At 47.1% G+C, this 17,526-nt stretch overlaps 1 long non-coding RNA gene across 1 annotated transcript; it reads left to right on the top strand.

Annotated features, from left to right (window-relative positions):
- Positions 1 to 1,845: 1,845 nt before the first annotated feature.
- LOC310751998 lies at positions 1,846 to 14,912 on the top strand. The gene is made up of 2 exons (XR_014542773.1): positions 1,846 to 5,824; positions 9,276 to 14,912. It is a non-coding gene; the product is annotated as an uncharacterized lncRNA (long non-coding RNA).
- Positions 14,913 to 17,526: the final 2,614 nt, after the last annotated feature.

The raw sequence follows: 17,526 nt of genomic DNA, 5'->3' as shown, positions 1-17,526 counted from the left end.
CACCATGGAACTGTTTTTGGGTTTGAGATGGGTTTTTGGAAGACGCCAGTGTGTGAATTTGTTTTATGTGTGTAGATGAGTGCATGCTGACTGTTGCGCAGCCTTAGCAGTAAGGCTCTATTCCAATGGCACGAGTATCATGTCAACTGGTAGATTCTTATTTGCTGAAGCTTTCATCTGCCTTCACAGCCATAACATGCAGTCAAGTTGATGCCAAATGTTTTGTTTTGCTCTGCTTTCCTTTGGACCACATCAGTGAGTCCTGTAGTCTGGGCAGCCCAGGCTTGCACCCCGGAGAGGTCACTTTGATGCTGCCCACGCAGCAAAAGCAACGCAGGAGGCAGAAGGTACAAGTCTCTGCAGCCAAAGCAGGTGCTGTGATTCTCCAGTGGTTTGACTTCACCCCCAGAGGCACACTCCAGTGTCTCTCGAGACAGACAGCTGTCAACAACAACAATACAGCAATCAGTATATTTTGTCCACTTGCAGTTTGGATTTATTTTAGATTATCCAGAAGTGGAATGTAGGATGCTGTGCTGCTTACATGGCATCCATTTAAGGTGCACTTCCTCACCACCCCCAAAAACAAAGAACTCTGGGAGCTGTAGCTTGTTTAAGGGTGCTGGGCATTACAGCTTTGTGAGGGGCAAAATACAGCTTACCAGGTTTCTTTGGTCGGGGGGCGGGGGGAGCACGCTAAATGTACAGTGTTGTTGCTTCTTTAATTTAGGGGATTTGGGCTTGGGTGTTGTTCTGAATGTGGCCACTGTGGGGCAGCACCTGCCTTCTTCTGGACCAGCCAGCCTTTGCTGGAGGAGTCCAGATTGGATCAGATGCTGTTGGGGGCCTGAACCCCACTACTGTTGCCATGGATTACATAATCTTTTAAAAGAGAGAGAGTTTATTTTAGCAAAGAAGGTTTTCCTTTACAGGGTGACTGGCAGCACCCAGCCACTGTTGCCTTTGGAATGCAGGAAGCACCTTGTGTAGAGTATGACACTGGGGTCCCATCAGGAATGCCAGCTTGGCCCTGTGACCATGGGTGCCTGGGGCCATGGGTGCCTGCAGCATGCATGGCCCTGGCACTGAAATTTGTGGGTGCCCATCCCCTTCATGGGGAATTTTGTGGGTGCTTGGGAACCCAGGACCCCAGGGAGTTGGCACCTATGGGTCCCACCCAGCCCAGGACTGTCCACACTGACTGGAGGCAGCTGCTCTCCAGGATTTCAGGCAGGGAGTCTCTTCCAGCCCTACCAGGAGATGCTGCCAGGGATTTGTTTATTTATTATTTGTTTCATAAAATTTATATGCTGCTTGATTGCAAAACAACAACAGTAACCTCAATCAAGTTTGCAAAAAGTTAACAAGAAAATCAAGAAAAAATTACAGTAATTTGTTGTTGTTGTTTAGTCGTTTAGTCGTGTCCGACTCTTCGTGACCCCATGGACCAGAGCACGCCAGGCACTCCTGTCTTCCACTGCCTCCCGCAGTTTGGTCAGACTCATGTTTGTAGCTTCGAGAACACTGTCCAACCATCTCGTCCTCTGTCGTCCCCTTCTTCTTGTGCCCTCCATCTTTCCCAACATCAGGGTTTTTTCCAGGGAGTCTTCTCTTCTCATGAGGTGGCCAAAATATTGGAGCCTCAGCATCACAATCTGTCCTTCCAGTGAGCACTCAGGGCTGATTTCCTTAAGAATGGATAGGTTTGATCTTCTTGCAGTCCATGGGACTCTCAAGAGTCTCCTCCAGCACCATAATTCAAAAGCATCAATTCTTCAGCGATCAGCCTTCTTGATGGTCCAGCTCTCACTTCCATATATCACTACTGGGAAAACCATGGCTTTAACTATACGATCCCCTTCATGGATCACTGCCTTGCCGTGGCGAAGGGGCTTGAATAACTCAGAGAAGCTATGAGCTACGCCGTGCAGGGCCACCCAAGATGGACAGGTCATAGTGGAGGGTTTTGACCAAACGTGATCCACCTGGAGCAGGAACCGGCAAGCCACTCCAGTATCCCTGCCAAGAAAACTCCATGGACAAAGACACAGTAATACAAAATGTTAAAATTGAACCTGCGACTTTCTGCATGCTCTACCACTGAGCTACTGCCCTGTCCCAATCTTAATTTGCCCCAGCCGTCGGTGTATATAGATTAGCATATGTAAATTGCATGCAGATATGTGTGGTGTCCTGGTACCTTTAAGGACCTGGAAACCAGTCCTCTGTGTGTCTAACCAGTTTTGAAGAAAGCAATTTTTTTGTAGCAGACGGCAAAGAAAGCAAGGTGACCTAAGAGGGCAGTAATCAAGTTGTTGGGGAGAAAGAGCCCTTGGGAAAGTGGGTGCAGCCCAGGGACTGAGTGGGGAGGTGGTGCAAGATGGTGGCAGCTTGGCTCGCTCTCAAAAGCAACAACCGGGCGTGAGAGAGCTGCTTCTCCTCCAGCAAATAAGACCACGGCAACGGGGGTCAGGGAGGGCAGGTGCTGGGCGGGCAGCAGAGGATGAGGCCTGTCATTTTGCAAACAGCTTCTGAGCAGACCCAGACAGATGCCTTTCTGATCACCTCCTGGCAGCCCTCGCTGGGTGGAAGAGGCCCCCTGGAGCCACCTGGAAGCCAACGGCTGAGAAGATTCACAGACAATGGGGTGTCAAGGAGATGGGTCACCTTCAGGCTGGCCGCCCTTACCTAGGGTCCCAAAGGGGCTTCTTGCCTGGAACAAACACTCCATCTCCACCACAGCCCTTCTGGGAAGGGCTGCAAGCTCAGCAGCAGAACACCTGCTTTGCATTCAGAAGGCCCAGGGTTCAATCAACAGCATGTGGTGTTCAGTGGCCTAACAGTTGCCTGTAGGAAGCCAGCAAGCAGGATTCAAGAGCAGATTGTTCCTTCCTGTGGTTTCCAGCAACTCGCATTCGTATTTTAAGGTTTGTAAGACGCTTCATGCAGCAGTTCTGGAAAGCCTTTAAACTTGCTTTTTATAGAATCATAGAATGGTAGAGCTAGAAGGGACCCTGGGGGTCATCTAGTCTAATCCCCCGCAATGCAGGGATCACAGCTAAAGCATCTCTGGTAGTTGGCCAATCCAACTTCAGTTTAAACACCGCAAATGAAGGAGAGTCCACCAGAATATCCTGGTGGCAGGTCCATGTACTCCTGGTGAAGTAAACATTTATTTGTCATCATTTAATTTTTATTTTTTTGCTCCAAAATCTTGAGCTCGGGGAAGAAGATTTTTAAGCTTTCCAACCATGCAGTGGCCCAAATTAAAAAGCCCTTGTGCATTCAACTAGTTGGAGTTAGCCCCTAGGCGGCACCCTTCTCCCTTCCTCACCTCTAAATCAGCTGTCAGCTTTACATCACTCAGACAGCTGTGTCAATTGGCAGAGATGCTTAAAATACTTTGCTGGCAGATAAGGGCTGTGGCCAAAGAATCTGGATTGAGCCACCTCAAAGAAGAGTTTTTGTTTTTTAGGAGGAAGAATATATTAGGACTCCCCTGGGACCACGTCATACAAAGCGGTAATTAAAGGGGCTGGGTGTCTGAGTTGTTGGGGAGCAGAAGTCTTTCTCACCATTGGGGTGCCCTGGGACACTCTGAAATGCCTGCCTTTAAATAGGATGTGTTAGCCTGTGCCATGCCAAAAGCTCTTTAGAACCTGAGTTAAGTTAAGAGTTAGGGGGCTGAATGTTGTCCAGAGAACCGCAAGATAAATAAGAAGAGCCCTTCAGTTGGATCAAGCCAAAAGGTCCCCCATCCAGTCCAGCATCTTTTTCTCACAGTGAAAATGATGCCTCAGTGGGAAACCCACAAGCAGGATCTGAGCACAAGAGCATGCTCTCCTCCTGCATTTTCCAGCAACTGGTATTCAGAGCGTAAGAAGAGCCTGGCTGCTGGATCAGGCCAACGGCCAGCATCCTGTTCTTAAAGTGGCCAGATACCCCAAAGATCCTAGGAATCTGCACTGCTTCCCAGACACTAGTTTGGTTTTAAGGGAGAAAAATAAGAACACCATAAGAGTATGCTGGATCAGGCCAAAGAGAATGATGTTCTGCACACTATGAACCTCTCTGAGTTGCTCTGAGCAACTTGAGAAATTGAATAAGAATGTACATTTTTAAAATAAAATAAATAAACCTTGTATTTGGGGTTATGTTGTTTCCACCTGCAAGCAAAAAGTAGAAAACAGGAAAGAGTCCAAATTAAACCAGAAGCTGCCTTTTCTTTCTTTGCTGCTTCTCAGGATAAAGGCATTTCCAGACCTTTGAGAGAGCATTACTCAGAGTCTGATGTCATCCCATTATCTGAAAAGGGCTGAAGGGGGGGGTGTCGGGGGAGAGATCAAGTCTTGGCTTCGCACTGGTGATACATTTCCTCTTTGGGGTTTGGTCCTTGCCAGCTGCTTTTGCCCTTGCTGCTGGAACTTAACTCTTGAGTTAAGCATAAACTCTCCTAACTAGGCAGGACTGACTGCTTGGGACGTTTGTGACATTATACAAATCTTCAGAGCAATCATGCTTGGAGTCCTGTGTCCAGTTCTGCCCTCCTCACCTCATGGCATTGCAGAGCTGGAAAAGTTTCAGAAAAGAGCAACCTGCACAATCAAGGGGAAGGAACGACTCCCCTAGGAGGAAAGGCTGAAATATCTTGGGCTTTTCAGTTTAGAGAAAAGGCAGTTAAGAGGGGACACAGTACAGACTGAACTTTCCAGAAGAGGAATCTGGTTGGCCACTGTGGGAAGAGAATGCTGACCTAGCTGGGCCCCCTTTGGCCTGGTTCAGCAAGGCAGGGCTCTTCTGGTTTTCTTTATGGGGCTTAAGTCAAAACTACCATGAATGACTCCTGGAATCCAGTTTACAGCCTGAAGGACCACTGGAACCCCGCAAGGAAGGACTGCAGCTCAGTGGTAGAGCTTGACATGCAGAAGGTCCCGGCCTCAGACCCCACTGGCAGCATCTCCCAGTAGGGCTGGGAGGGACTCCTTGCCTGAAACTCTGGAGAGCTGCTGCCCATCAGTGTAGGCAGTACTGGGCTGGATGGGCCAATGTTCTGACTCGGTAGAAGGCAGAATCTATGTTCCCTAAACACTGATGTACAAGGGTCCCAGAGTGTGTGTGGGCAGCAAGCACAGAGTGCCTAGACTGAGCTCCCTGGTCATGAGGACACAATGGCATAAAGAAGGGGTCCACTTCAGAGGGAAAGGACCACAAACCCTGCTAAAGACACAGAGCAGGTCAAGGGGACTCTGGCCAGCCCCACAAGGCACAAAATAAACGTCCCACCCGATTTTCTGTCAACTGACTGTAGTGCAAACTGCGATAGATCAAGCAGCTCTCTGGCATGGAGAAAGTGGAGAGAGAATAGTTTTTCTCTCTCCTAACATTGGAACTTGTGGACTTCCAGTGAAGCTGAATGTTGGAAGACTCAGGACAGATAGAAGGTAGTCCTTCATCACACAACACATAGTTAAACTATGGAACTGTCTGCAGCAAGAGGCAGCGAGGACTACCAACCTGGATGGCTTTAAAAGAGGACTGGGCAAATTCGTGGAGGAGGAGAGCACTCTTGATGGCTACAAGGCCTGGTGAGCATTGGCTGCAGTAATGCTTCTGAGTAATACCAGTTGCTGGAAACTGCAGGAAGGGTGAAAGTGCTCTTGTACTCAGAATCTGCTTACTGGTTTCCCACAGGCAACTGCTCAGCCACAGTGAGGAAAGGAAGCTGCACTAGGTAGGCCAAATGGCTTCATCCAACAGGCTCTTCTTGGGTTCCAGTGATGAAGAAAACAGAATTGCCATCCAGAATGCATCCACGGGGCAGCTGGTACCTGGGAAAAATGTCTTCTGTGGTTTTTTTTTATAAAATATTTATTGAGATTTTACAAAAAACAAAGGTTTACAGAATAAAAAGAAAACATATAAAAAGAAAGAAAAAAAACATACAAAAATACATAAAATAGAAAAAAAATAAAAATACAAAATGCAAAAAAACGAATAAATAAGAAAAAATTAAAAACAAATCCATTTTTTTGTATCTTTAAACTCATTAGCTTGTTTCCTTGACCTCCTCACACCTCCCCTTTTTGTGTTCCCATTTACATAATTAAATCAACAAATCCTTACCCTCTTTCATTTATCTTAACTCTATATCTTAACATATTATAACTCTATATTTTCATCCATTATCAATCCATTTTTGCATATTCTTATTAACTTTGTTGCTAATGCCACTTATTTTCAATCCAACATCATTTTAACATTCATTAATTTTACAGTGTTTCTGCAAATAGTCTTTAAATTTCTTCCAATCTTCTTCCACCAACTCTTCTCCCAGGTCTCGGATTCTGCCAGTCATTTCCGCCAATTCCATATAGTCCATCACCTTCATCTGCCACTCTTCCAGGGTGGATAAATCTTGTGTCTTCCAATACTTTGCAATAAGTATTCTTGCTGCTGTTGTTGCATACATGAAGAAAGTTCTATCCTTCTTTGGCACCAATTGGCCGACTATGCCCAAGAGAAAGGCCTCTGGTTTCTTCAGAAAGGTATATTTAAATACCTTTTTCATTTCATTATAGATCATCTCCCAGAAAGCCTTAATCTTTGGGCACGTCCACCAAAGGTGAAAGAATGTACCTTCATTTCCTTTACATTTCCAACATTTGTTATCGGGCAAATGATATATTTTTGCAAGCTTGACTGGTGTCATGTACCACCTGTATATCATTTTCATAATATTCTCTCTTAAGGCATTACATGCCGTAAATTTCATACCGGTGGTCCACAACTGTTCCCAGTCAGCAAACATAATGTTATGTCCAACATCTTGTGCCCATTTAATCATAGCAGATTTAACCGTTTCATCCTGAGTATTCCATTTTAACAGCAAGTTATACATTCTTGAAAGTATCTTAGTTTTGGGATCTAACAGTTCTGTTTCCAATTTTGATTTTTCCAGCTGGAAGCCAATTTTTTTGTCCAAATTATAGGCCTCTCTTATTTGATAATAATGAAGCCAGTCTCGCACTTTATCTTTTAATTTCTCAAAACTCTGCAATTTCAATTTGTCTCCTTCTTGTTCCAATATTTCCCAATATTTTGGCCATTTGGCCTCCATATTGAGCTTTTTCTGAGCCTTTGCTTCCATTGGTGACAACCACCTTGGGGTTTTATTTTCAAGTAAGTCTTTATATCTTATCCAGACATTAAACAATGCTCTTCTGACAATATGGTTTTTAAATGCTTTGTGTGCTTTAACCTTGTCATACCACAAATATGCATGCCACCCAAAAACATTATTAAAACCTTCTAAGTCCAAAATGTCTGTGTTCTCAAGAAGCAGCCAGTCTTTCAACCAGCAGAATGCTGCTGATTCATAGTAAAGCTTAAGGTCTGGCAGGGCAAATCCGCCTCTTTCCTTTGCGTCAGTTAATATTTTAAATTTTATTCTGGGCTTCTTGCCCTGCCAGACAAATCTAGAAATATCTCTCTGCCACTTCTTGAAACAGTCCATCTTGTCCAAAATTTGCAATGATTGAAACAAAAATAACATTTTTGGCAATACATTCATCTTTATAGCTGCAATTCGACCCAACAAGGAAAGCTTCAAATTTGACCATATTTCTAAGTCTTTTTTCACTTCTGTCCAACATTTCTCATAGTTATCTTTAAATAAGTTTAAGTTCTTAGCAGTCATATTAACCCCCAGATATTTTACTTTCTTAACTAATGTTAAACCTGTCTCCTTCTGAAACCTCTCTTTCTCAATTGGTGTAAAATTTTTCTCAAGCACTTTAGTTTTTGACTTGTTCAGCTTAAATCCTGCCACATGACCAAATTCTTGAATCAGTTCTAATACTCTTTTCGTACTAGATTCTGGCTCCTGTAACGTCAAAACTAGGTCATCTGCAAAAGCTTTCAATTTGTATTGTTTGGCTCCGACCTGAATACCTTTAATCAGACGGTCCCTTCTAATCATATTTAACAAAACCTCCAGGACCGAAATAAAAAGCAATGGGGAAATTGGGCAGCCTTGTCGTGTCTCTTTTTCTATCTTAAATTTCTCTGTCATCACATTATTAACTATTAGCTTAGCCTTTTGTTCTGAGTAAATTACACTTATACCATTTTCAAACCCTTGACCCACCCCCATCCCCTGAAGATTTTTCTTCATAAAATTCCAAGAAATATTGTCAAAGGCTTTCTCCGCATCTATGAAAATTAGAACTGCTTTGGTATTAATGTTCACTTGCAACTTCTTCAAAATGTTAATTATGTTCCTCGTGTTGTCAGACAAGTGTCTACCTGGGAGAAAGCCAGCTTGGTCCTTATGTATCTCTTCCACTAATCCTTTTTTTAATCTATTAGCCAAAATATCAGCAAATATTTTGTAATCCACATTGAGCAGGGATATGGGGCGGTAGTTCTTAAGTTGTGTCTTTTCAGACTCAGTTTTCGGTATAAGCGTAATATAAGCTTCCTTCCACGACTCTGGCGCTTTTTCCCCCTCCAAAATTTCATTACAGACCTCCTTTAGTGGTTGAATTAACCAATCTTTCAAAGATCTATAGTATTTTGAGGTTAAGCCATCCGGCCCTGGAGATTTACCCAACTGCATATTCTGAATGGCACCTTCTACCTCCTGTTCTGTAATTTTGTGGTTCAGCATTATCTTGTTTTCTTGAGAGATTTTTTGTAATCCATTTGTTTTTAAAAATTGGTCTATATCAAACTCTTTCTGTGGCCCTTGTGTATATATAACTGTTTAAAATACCTCTGGAAGCATTTTCTAATTTCCACTGGATTCTGAATGTTCTTTCCTTCCACTTCCAAATTAGTAATAGTATTGAGCTTTTGTCTTTTTTTCATTTGCCAAGCTAACAATTTTCCACATTTGTTAGCCGATTCAAATGTCCTTTGTCTCATTTGTTTGATTTTCCATTCAATTTCCTGATTCATCATCTTCATATATTGCACTTGATATAACTTTTTGTCTCTCAGAATCTCTTGTGACTTTGGTTTCGCTCTTAGTTTCTTCTCTCCCTCTTTTATTTTTTCCAAAATTTTATATTTTTTCTCATTTTGGGCTCTCTTCTTTATTGTATTCTGTTGAATCAGAAACCCCCTCATAACTGCTTTACTTGCGTCCCAGATTATTCTTTTTTCAGTAATAGTATTCAAATTTATCTCAAAATAGTCTCTCAAGGTTTTTTGGGCCTTCTTGATAACCTCTTGGTCTCTAAACAAGGTGTCATTCATCCTCCATCTGAAGGAAGGATCTGAAGAAAAATGTCTTCTGATTGCCATCACAATCATTTTATAGACTGCCCTTCATCAAGGAACACTCTGCGGTTAGCGCTACACAAAAACACTATAATTACTGCCCAACAGTAAAACTTGAAATCAACATTCACAGTCTTTTACGGTTCAGTGTTGCAGCAAACATCTCCTTCTGGCAAACCCCCAATAATTCTTCATTATTGCCATTTTCTAGCTGCCACTACAGAGGGATCCTGCACCACATGCAGAGGGCTGCCCCCTTCCTGCCGGGGGACAGCAGGTGGGGCCGAGCCCTGACCCCTTCCCAAATACCCCCAGAGATCTCTGGGGATGCAAAACCATCTCGCAGCAGGAAAGGAGCCCAACTGCTCTGAGCCTGACCGCGGCTTCCACCCTGCTCAAAAGAAGCTTATCCATCTCTGCTTCTTGACAAGCCCAGAACTGAAACCCTACCCAGCCAGACAGTTGGCAGCCAACTGGTGTGAAAATAACCCTGTCTCTCCTCAGTGGAGCTGACCAGCTGGAAGTCTCACTCATGTGTCTTTTGCAGGGGTGGGGAGGGGGGCAGCTTCTGTGATTTGTGATACTTTGGAAGGAGGCTTCTTGGCTTTCTCTCTGGACTCTCCTTCACTGCATGTTTCTTAACAGAGGCTGGATGGCCACCTGTCGGAGATTCTTTAGCTGTGATTCCTGCATTGCAGCAGTGGGTTGGGCTAGATGACCCTTGGGGTCCCTTCCAATGCAATTCTACGATCTGCAGCTGGGCTAGCCAACCTTGCCAATGACAAGGGATATGATCAGACCAAGCTGCCCCAGTTACCCTCTCAAAGCAAGTGGCTTTGGGGTTGTTGTTTTTGCCTGAGTTAGAGGTCAGCTAACTAACCCAGAAAACATCTGAACCCTAACCCAGCCATCATGAGCTAACCATCATGGCAAGTAGCCACTGGTAGCTACGTATCTCCCACTCATTTGTCTAATCTTTTAAAGCCATCTAGGTTGGTGGCTGTCATTGCCTCCTGCAGGACCCCCACAGTCCCCCCACCTAAAATGTGGACCTCACCTTCTGTCATCTTCTCTGCTGCCACTTGTGCAAGAATGGCTTCCTCCTTGTCCTGCTTTAGGATGAATGGGGCAGCCAAGCTTTTCCTGCTACTGGTTCCCATGTCCAGTGAGGGCCCCTCCAGGTCTTCTCTTCTATTGTGCATTCAAGATTATTTGCGCCCATGATGCTATCGGGGCGATCACCCATGATCTCGCTTCCAACTCTTGTTTACACCTGCGAAAGGTTTGAAATGAGCATCCTGCTTCGTTGCCCATCAGGGCACGTCCTGTCACTTCCCGCTGAAATCCTGGAACTTCTCATCCTACAAATGTCCTGGGATTCTTGTGCTTATTCTTATCCTGCTTTCTTGTGCTGCTGCTGCACCTCCAAACGGCAATAATGCAGAAGAATCAGGGAAAGCAGAACCACTAACAAGGCAAAGTGATGTGTGGACTGTCCAGTACAAATACACCACTAATGCACATTTATTGTGTCAAGAACAAGTGGCCGAGTACAGTGCCCCCCTCCAAAAAAAACCACACACACCCCCAAATCTGGAGGAGACCTTAACAAAATCTCATCTGGGAAGGCTGCCCTGAAATCCCAGAATCTTAGAATTGGAAGGGACCACAAGGTAGATCTAGTCCAACCCCTACAATGCAGGAAAGCTGCCCCAGTTTTCTCCCCTCCCTCCTCCTTTTTGGGTAAAAAAGGAGAAATGATTAACTGAGCAAATTTTAAATCACAGAACCACTTTCCACATTTTCAGAGGCAAGGAACACTAGATTTCCCTTTCCACAAAGCAAAGAGGGCCTGTTGTCATGGTATGTGTCTGGCCCCATATTGGGGGGGGGTCTCCCCCTGCTGCTGACTTGCAGCTTCACTGGGGACTGGCTCAGCTGGTGTGAAGCAGTCAGCCCATCCCTGACCCCCAAGCAGAGTCAAGCGCCAGCAGGCATATACTCCACAAGACCCTTGGCACCTGCTCCCTGGGGCAAAAGCCTCCCTGCAGTCCCGTCTCTTCTCTACCCTCCATGGGGTGGGGGGCCATGTGTGCTGCTGGTGCAGCAGAGCAGCCCACCCCAGAGTCCAGGCATTCTGGGACGGGATGCCATTCCAGTCTAATCTTTGCTCCGCAGCAGAGAGCCAGCTGCTTTCTGCCCTCCTGGCCTCCCCAAGCTCACTCCCTGACAGAAATAGAATTTTGGGGCAGGGGTGCTGGTGTTGGGGTAGGAGTGCTCCTCTCTCACCACTAGGGGCTCTGTGAGGGGCAAACCCCCCGGGGGGGGGGCAGTGGGCCTGGCTCTTTCCTTGGGACCTCAAACATTTCTGGGTGGGTGATGAATTGGGGGGGGATTGGGTCCTAGGGAGGAGATGAACAGTTGGAGGCAACTGAAAGGAAGTGGGTTGGTCTGAAGCAGGCTGTGTTGAGGAAAGGGTTAAAGGACCCGGTTTGGAGTGAACTGGGCTGAAGTTTGAATCACTTTAAGAAGGGATGCTTTAGTTGTGATTCCTGCATTCCAGGAGTTTGGACTAGATGACCCTTGGTGTCCCTCCCAACTCTACAATTCCATGATTTAGCCAGAGCAATGCAAATGGGAAATTGGTTGGCTTGCCTTCTCTGGCATTTGAGTTAGAGGGGCCATGTTGCTTAGTGGTTTGAGCAGCAGACGAGGACCTGGGGGAGACCAGGGTTCAAATCCCCCCACTTGGCCAGAAAGTTCTCTGGGTGTTATCTTGAGGGCCGGTCACAATTTCTCAGCCTAGCCTACCTCACAGGGTTGTTGTGGGGATTAAATGCCACTTTGAGCTCCTTGAAGGAAAAGGTGGGAAATAAATGCAGTAAATAAATTGAAGCCAAAGTTTGGCTCTGTAAATTTGCACCTGCGATTCTGTGGCCTTGAACTCTTGTCCCGAATCTTTTAAGAGCCTGGAGACACACAAGCCTCCATCCACCCACAGACCTTCTTCTCAGTGGGGGCAGCCTCTGGGCATCCCAGTGGACCTTTGAGGAGCCCACTGCCTCAAAGGAACCTTAGTTGCCCTCTGCCCCCCCCCTCCTCTGTCGCCTTTCCCTTGGGAGGACTTCGGTCCCAGAGCCCAACTATTACAGGGAAACCATTGTAGACTCCCCTTCCCTGAAAGTTTTTAAAGAAAGGCTGGGTGGCCATTTTGGCCACCTGTCCAGGATGCTTTAGCTTTGACTCCTTCCATTGCAGGGGATCCCTCCAAACTCTACCATACTAAGAGTCTGTGTGTTGTTTACTACTATTCAAGAAATTACTGTTTCCTGATGGCAACGAAGGAGCTTTGAGAAGATGCTTAGGCACACAGAAAGGTCTTTCTTTTTATCTTGCCCTCTTGTTTTACGTTTGCCGAAATCCACCAGTCTCCTAGCTCTCAGTGGACTGGAGACACAGGACTCAGTGGCAGCTTCTTAGCAACATCGACTCCTCTCTCTCTCTCTCTCTCTCTCTCTCTCTCCCTCTCCCTCTCCCTCTCCCTCTCCCTCTCCCTCTCTCTCCCCCCCCCCCCGCTCCCCATGCAAGGTGCACCCAAGATAGCAGGGGGCTGGACTAGATGGCCCTTAGGGTCCCTTCCAACTCTACAGTTCTAGGAACAGTTTGACAGTGGAATGGGCTCCCTCTGGAAACTGTGGACTCTCCTTCCCTGGAGGCTTTTAAGCAGAGGTCGGATGGCCGCCTGTCAGGGATGCTTTAGTTGAGATTCCTGCATTGCTGGGGATTGGACTATTGGACCATCCTGGATTCTGCAAACTCTCCACTGTGAGCCGTTTTGCTACCTCTGAGCGACTGGAGCAGCTGAAGCAGCAGGACCCGCCATTGTGCCCCCCTCCCCAATTCCTCCCCCTGCCTGATCTGGAGTGCAAGAGAGGGGCCTGGGTCTCCAAACAGAGAAGCAACATCTGCTGCCTGGTCCATCTCCCCCCCCTCCCCAGTTTCCATGAAACTGGAGAGCTCTGTCAGTCTCCGTTGCTCCCCTTCCTTCCTTCGACCCCCTTCTCCCCCCACCCCTGGGGGGCTGCTGATGGATGTCTCCGAAAGCGCATTCCAGAAAGCGCCCCCCCTCCCCGCAGCTGATGGGCTTTAATCCGTCTCCATGGAGTCCAGTCAAAGGTGAGGGGGCCTCTTGTGATCTTTTGCTTTCTGGGGTTTAGACACTTAATTTTTTTAAAAAAAATAATAAACCTACCCCCCCCCCTGCTTCAGCTTTTCTGGGGCCTTGGGCTGGCAACAGCTGCAGATAGGGAGGGGCTGCCAGGGGATCAACTGGAGGATGGGAAGCCCTATTTTAGGAGAGAGAGGGGAGAGCAAAGGCTGAGCTAACCTGCCTTTTCTGGCTCTGGCCAGAATCTCCATCGCTGTCTCCTGATTTATCACTCCTCACTGTTGCTCAGACCAAGTGGGCTGCCTGGAAGCTGCCTGAGAGATCCCTCATCTCTGGAAAGTCCACACGGCAAGGGTGGGATTCACAGAGCCACCCTCCCTCGCCTCTTCATCATGATCAGTGCCTGAAAAGAAACTCCTGTTCAGTAGAAGCATAGAATACTAGAATGGTAGAGTTGGAAGGGTCCCTGAGGGTCATCTAGTCCCACCCCCTGCGACACAGGAATCGCAGCCGTGACATCCTTAATAGATGGCCACCTAAGGTCTGCGTAAAAACCTCCAATGAATGAGAGTTGCTGAGGAAATGGTAAACAAAATCTCTAGTCCAGTGGTTCCCGAACCTTTTTCAGGACCACTGTCCCTTGGTTCTGGAAACTCATTCCCAGTGCCCCCTAAAAAACCCAAAAGCAACGTTCTCCAGAGGTTCCGCAACCCACCGAAGAAGATAATAGCACAATAAAATTCAAAATGGTAAACATTAATTGCTGTTTTCTAGGCTATCACATTTTGCAAAGTCATAATTTGAGTCAGGGAAAGTGCAACACTGTGGGTTTTCCCCAGATAGCTCATTCATTGTCACTGCTCTCCTTCTGCTGAGTCTCTCATTCATTCTCTCATATATATATATATATATCACTCTGAATTTGCAAAATGCTTATGATCTTTTTTTATCCTGGTGTGCTCTTTCTTTAGGGATGAGGCATGACTGGGCTGTGGCTCCTCATTCTCCTGGCTCCATTAAGAGCCTGGCATCACTCCGGCTCCTGGGACTGAAATCCCCACATGCTCAGGAGCCCCCATGCAATGCATGCTCCCTGCTGCAGCGCAGGCTGCGCTCTGAACAGTGTTCACCAATATGCAGCAAACAGCCAGTCTTGGTGTTGGGAGGAGGAGGAAGCTAGGAGAAGAGAAAAACAAACCAGCCACCCAAACAATGTTGTCCTTTGCCATTTTTCGTTTCCCTTCATTTTTTTCCTCTCCTCCTCCTCCTCGACATTCCTCAGGGGCCGAAGGGAATCCGCCCGGGACGCTTCCTCACATCTCTGCCCCCAGTGCCCCATCCCTTGAAACAAAGGGGCCTCCATTGTTGAGTCCCTCTTTGGGAATGAGTGGGGGGGGGGGAGAAAGGCTTTTTCAAGGAATTGGGGCAGGGGGAGAGAGAGAGAGAGAAAGAAAGAAAGAAAAAGACCTGGCTAATAAACAGAACATCTCACGCAAACAGACGACTTGGATGAAATAGCAGGATGTTAAACTCATTCCAGAGAAAAGAAAAGAAAAAGACTTTTATATTTAGAAGCCCCAAAGGATGGGGGGGGCGTGGTGGTGGGGTGTGTGTGTGTGTCTTTTTCTTCCATTCTTGCCCCTCCTCCAAATCTAGCCTTATAAGGCCTGCAGATTTGGGGAGTTGTGCTGAGTGAGGTCATTGCACTGAGGTCATCGTCTCTCCCCCCCCCCCCCCCGCAATCCCCATCCCATCCTCCCCCTGCAGAGCTTCTTTGTGTGGGCCTCCATTGAAGCAGCCATCACAGGAAACAAAGCTCTTAATTGTCTGGATTGGGGCCAAGAGAGGGAGGGGGGGCATCAGCCGCCTGCCTGCTGAAAAGGGAGGCTTCCCTCCATTTTCCATGGCGATGTGGCCTTGTCCTTGGGTGGGATGATGGAGGGGGTGTGGATGGTTCGGTTCGGAGGGAGGCCACAGCCAAGGATCCCCTGGAAGTGCAGAAGGGCATTTTGCTTTCTCTCATTTCCCCACATCTCCACATCAGACTGAGGGTTTTTTAAAAGGATGAGCCCTCATGAAAATTCAGCATCACTTTTGTGCAAATTCCTCCCCCTGCCCACCACAATCTTGCCTTTCCCATACCCATCTATGCAGGGCTATTCCGCCTGATATCATGCATCTTTGTATGTCATTCTTCATGCTTCACATGTGCACATGCACTTTTTCACACATTACTTGACTGGAGAACTGCATGCAAATTTTGAAGGGTGTCTGTGTTTCGGTCTTGAGTTGTTTCAGAAAGTGCCAATCAGGCAGATTCTCCCATCAAGGTCCACTCCCACAGGTGGCTGTTCTGGGTTAGATATCTCCCTCCTTTCAGTATTACTTGATGTGAGCAGCAATGAAAACAAAAAGAAGTTGTGTTAGCCAGATGCAGCTACATGCTCCATTTTACTCCTGCCCCTTCAGGTTTGTGTGCTTACTGTTCTTGCTATGTAGATTTTGTGCGTCTAAGCTAAAATAAGGACATTTAAAACTTGGGAGTCACCTCATTAGAATCTCTCAGGCTGCAAAGCACATGTTTCTCTGTGACGTCAAAACTGGAAATGCCAAACAGGGTTACAAATGGCCCACTTTGCACCTTGAACTTCAGGACCGCAGAGTTCTCGTTCCCCTAGGTTGAAATGTCACGGATTCATCGACTGTGCATTGAGGGTGGCTTTGTGCCGTTTTTAAGCTCCCTCCTGTTTTCAAAACCACTTTTGTAGATCAGGAGAAGGACTGTCAGGTGCGGCACTTCTTAAGTGCGGTAGTGTTGTGGTCCGCACCCCGTGCACAATTGCGCAGTGCTGTGTTTACTGTTTCCTCAAGCGTCCCACAATCCTGCTGCAGACACATGCACACCCACCAGCACCACTTGCAAATTAGATTAAGTGTGCCCCAACGGCTTCATTTAACAATCCCCAACCGTCGGTCCTGGCCCATGAAAGAGGCTTACATTTGCTCCAGTGGCTCCTTGTGACCAAAAAAGGTGGGGGCGGCCTTGGGGCTCATTGTTTCCAGGAAACCTCATCCTTAGTACATTTTGGGTCCGGGTCCAGGTACAGAAAGCTCCTCCTGCTGCCATCTAGCCTCCTCCCCTCAGACCAGCGGGAGTTGGATTGTTCCCTTGTGATATCCTAGCATGGAGGAGCAGGCAGGCTTCAGGCAGGCAGACTATTTTTATTTATTCAGAGCGTTTGCGCTTCAGCCAAAGAGGCTCCCAGAATGGCCCACATACAATCAATGCATGTTAAGATAATTTACCTGTTTACAGCGTGAATTCCTCACCCATTAAGCCACAATGGCTCTCTGGGAGGCCTACAAAAATCATTTCCAAGATGATCGCTGCCCCTCAGCTCAAAAAGACATGACACACAAGGAAGAAGGGACTAGGAAGAGGGAGGAAAAAACCAAGCTCCTACTCAAGTTTTTAAAGTCACAGCCAATGACTGGGCTCTGCCCCTCACTGCTGGAGGCAGAAGTGTTTCTGAATGCTAGTTGCTGGAAACCACAGCAGGGGAGAAAATGCTCTTGTGCTTGGATTCTGCTTGTGGGCTTTCCTAAGAAGCATCTGGTCAGCCACTGTGAGAACAGGAAGCTGGACTAGATGGGCCATTGGCCTGATCCAGCAGGCTCTTCGGATGTTCTTATGAATCCTCCAGCTCCAGAGGCACTCTGTCTAGATTCCACCGTGAGAGCAAGAGGCTGAACTGGACGGGCCCCCTTAGGCCTGATCCAGGAAGCAGCTCTTAGTTTCTCACAAGGAGGGTTGTTCTTGCCCTCTCTCTGGCCCCAGCTCACGTCCAGGAGCAGAGATGGTGGCAACAGGGTCCAGGCCAAGAGGTCAAGGTGACTCCTGCCACACAGCCCCCTCCTGACAATCCGGCCTTGCTGGGCAAGCCCTGCCTGCTGTGCAGCTCCATGGCAAACACCTTCCTGCCCCACAGATTCCCTGAGTCCTCCCCACCCCCATTTTCCCCAACCCACCAGCTTCCATGGTGCCTTTTCACTCCTCTTCCCTGGGGAACAAAGTT

This window comes from Podarcis filfolensis (genome assembly GCF_964270895.1).
Source record: "Podarcis filfolensis genome assembly, chromosome: 16".
NCBI lineage: Eukaryota > Metazoa > Chordata > Lepidosauria > Squamata > Lacertidae > Podarcis > Podarcis filfolensis.
Note: the sequence above shows the minus strand (reverse complement) of the source record. Positions and strands in the feature narration are given on the sequence as shown.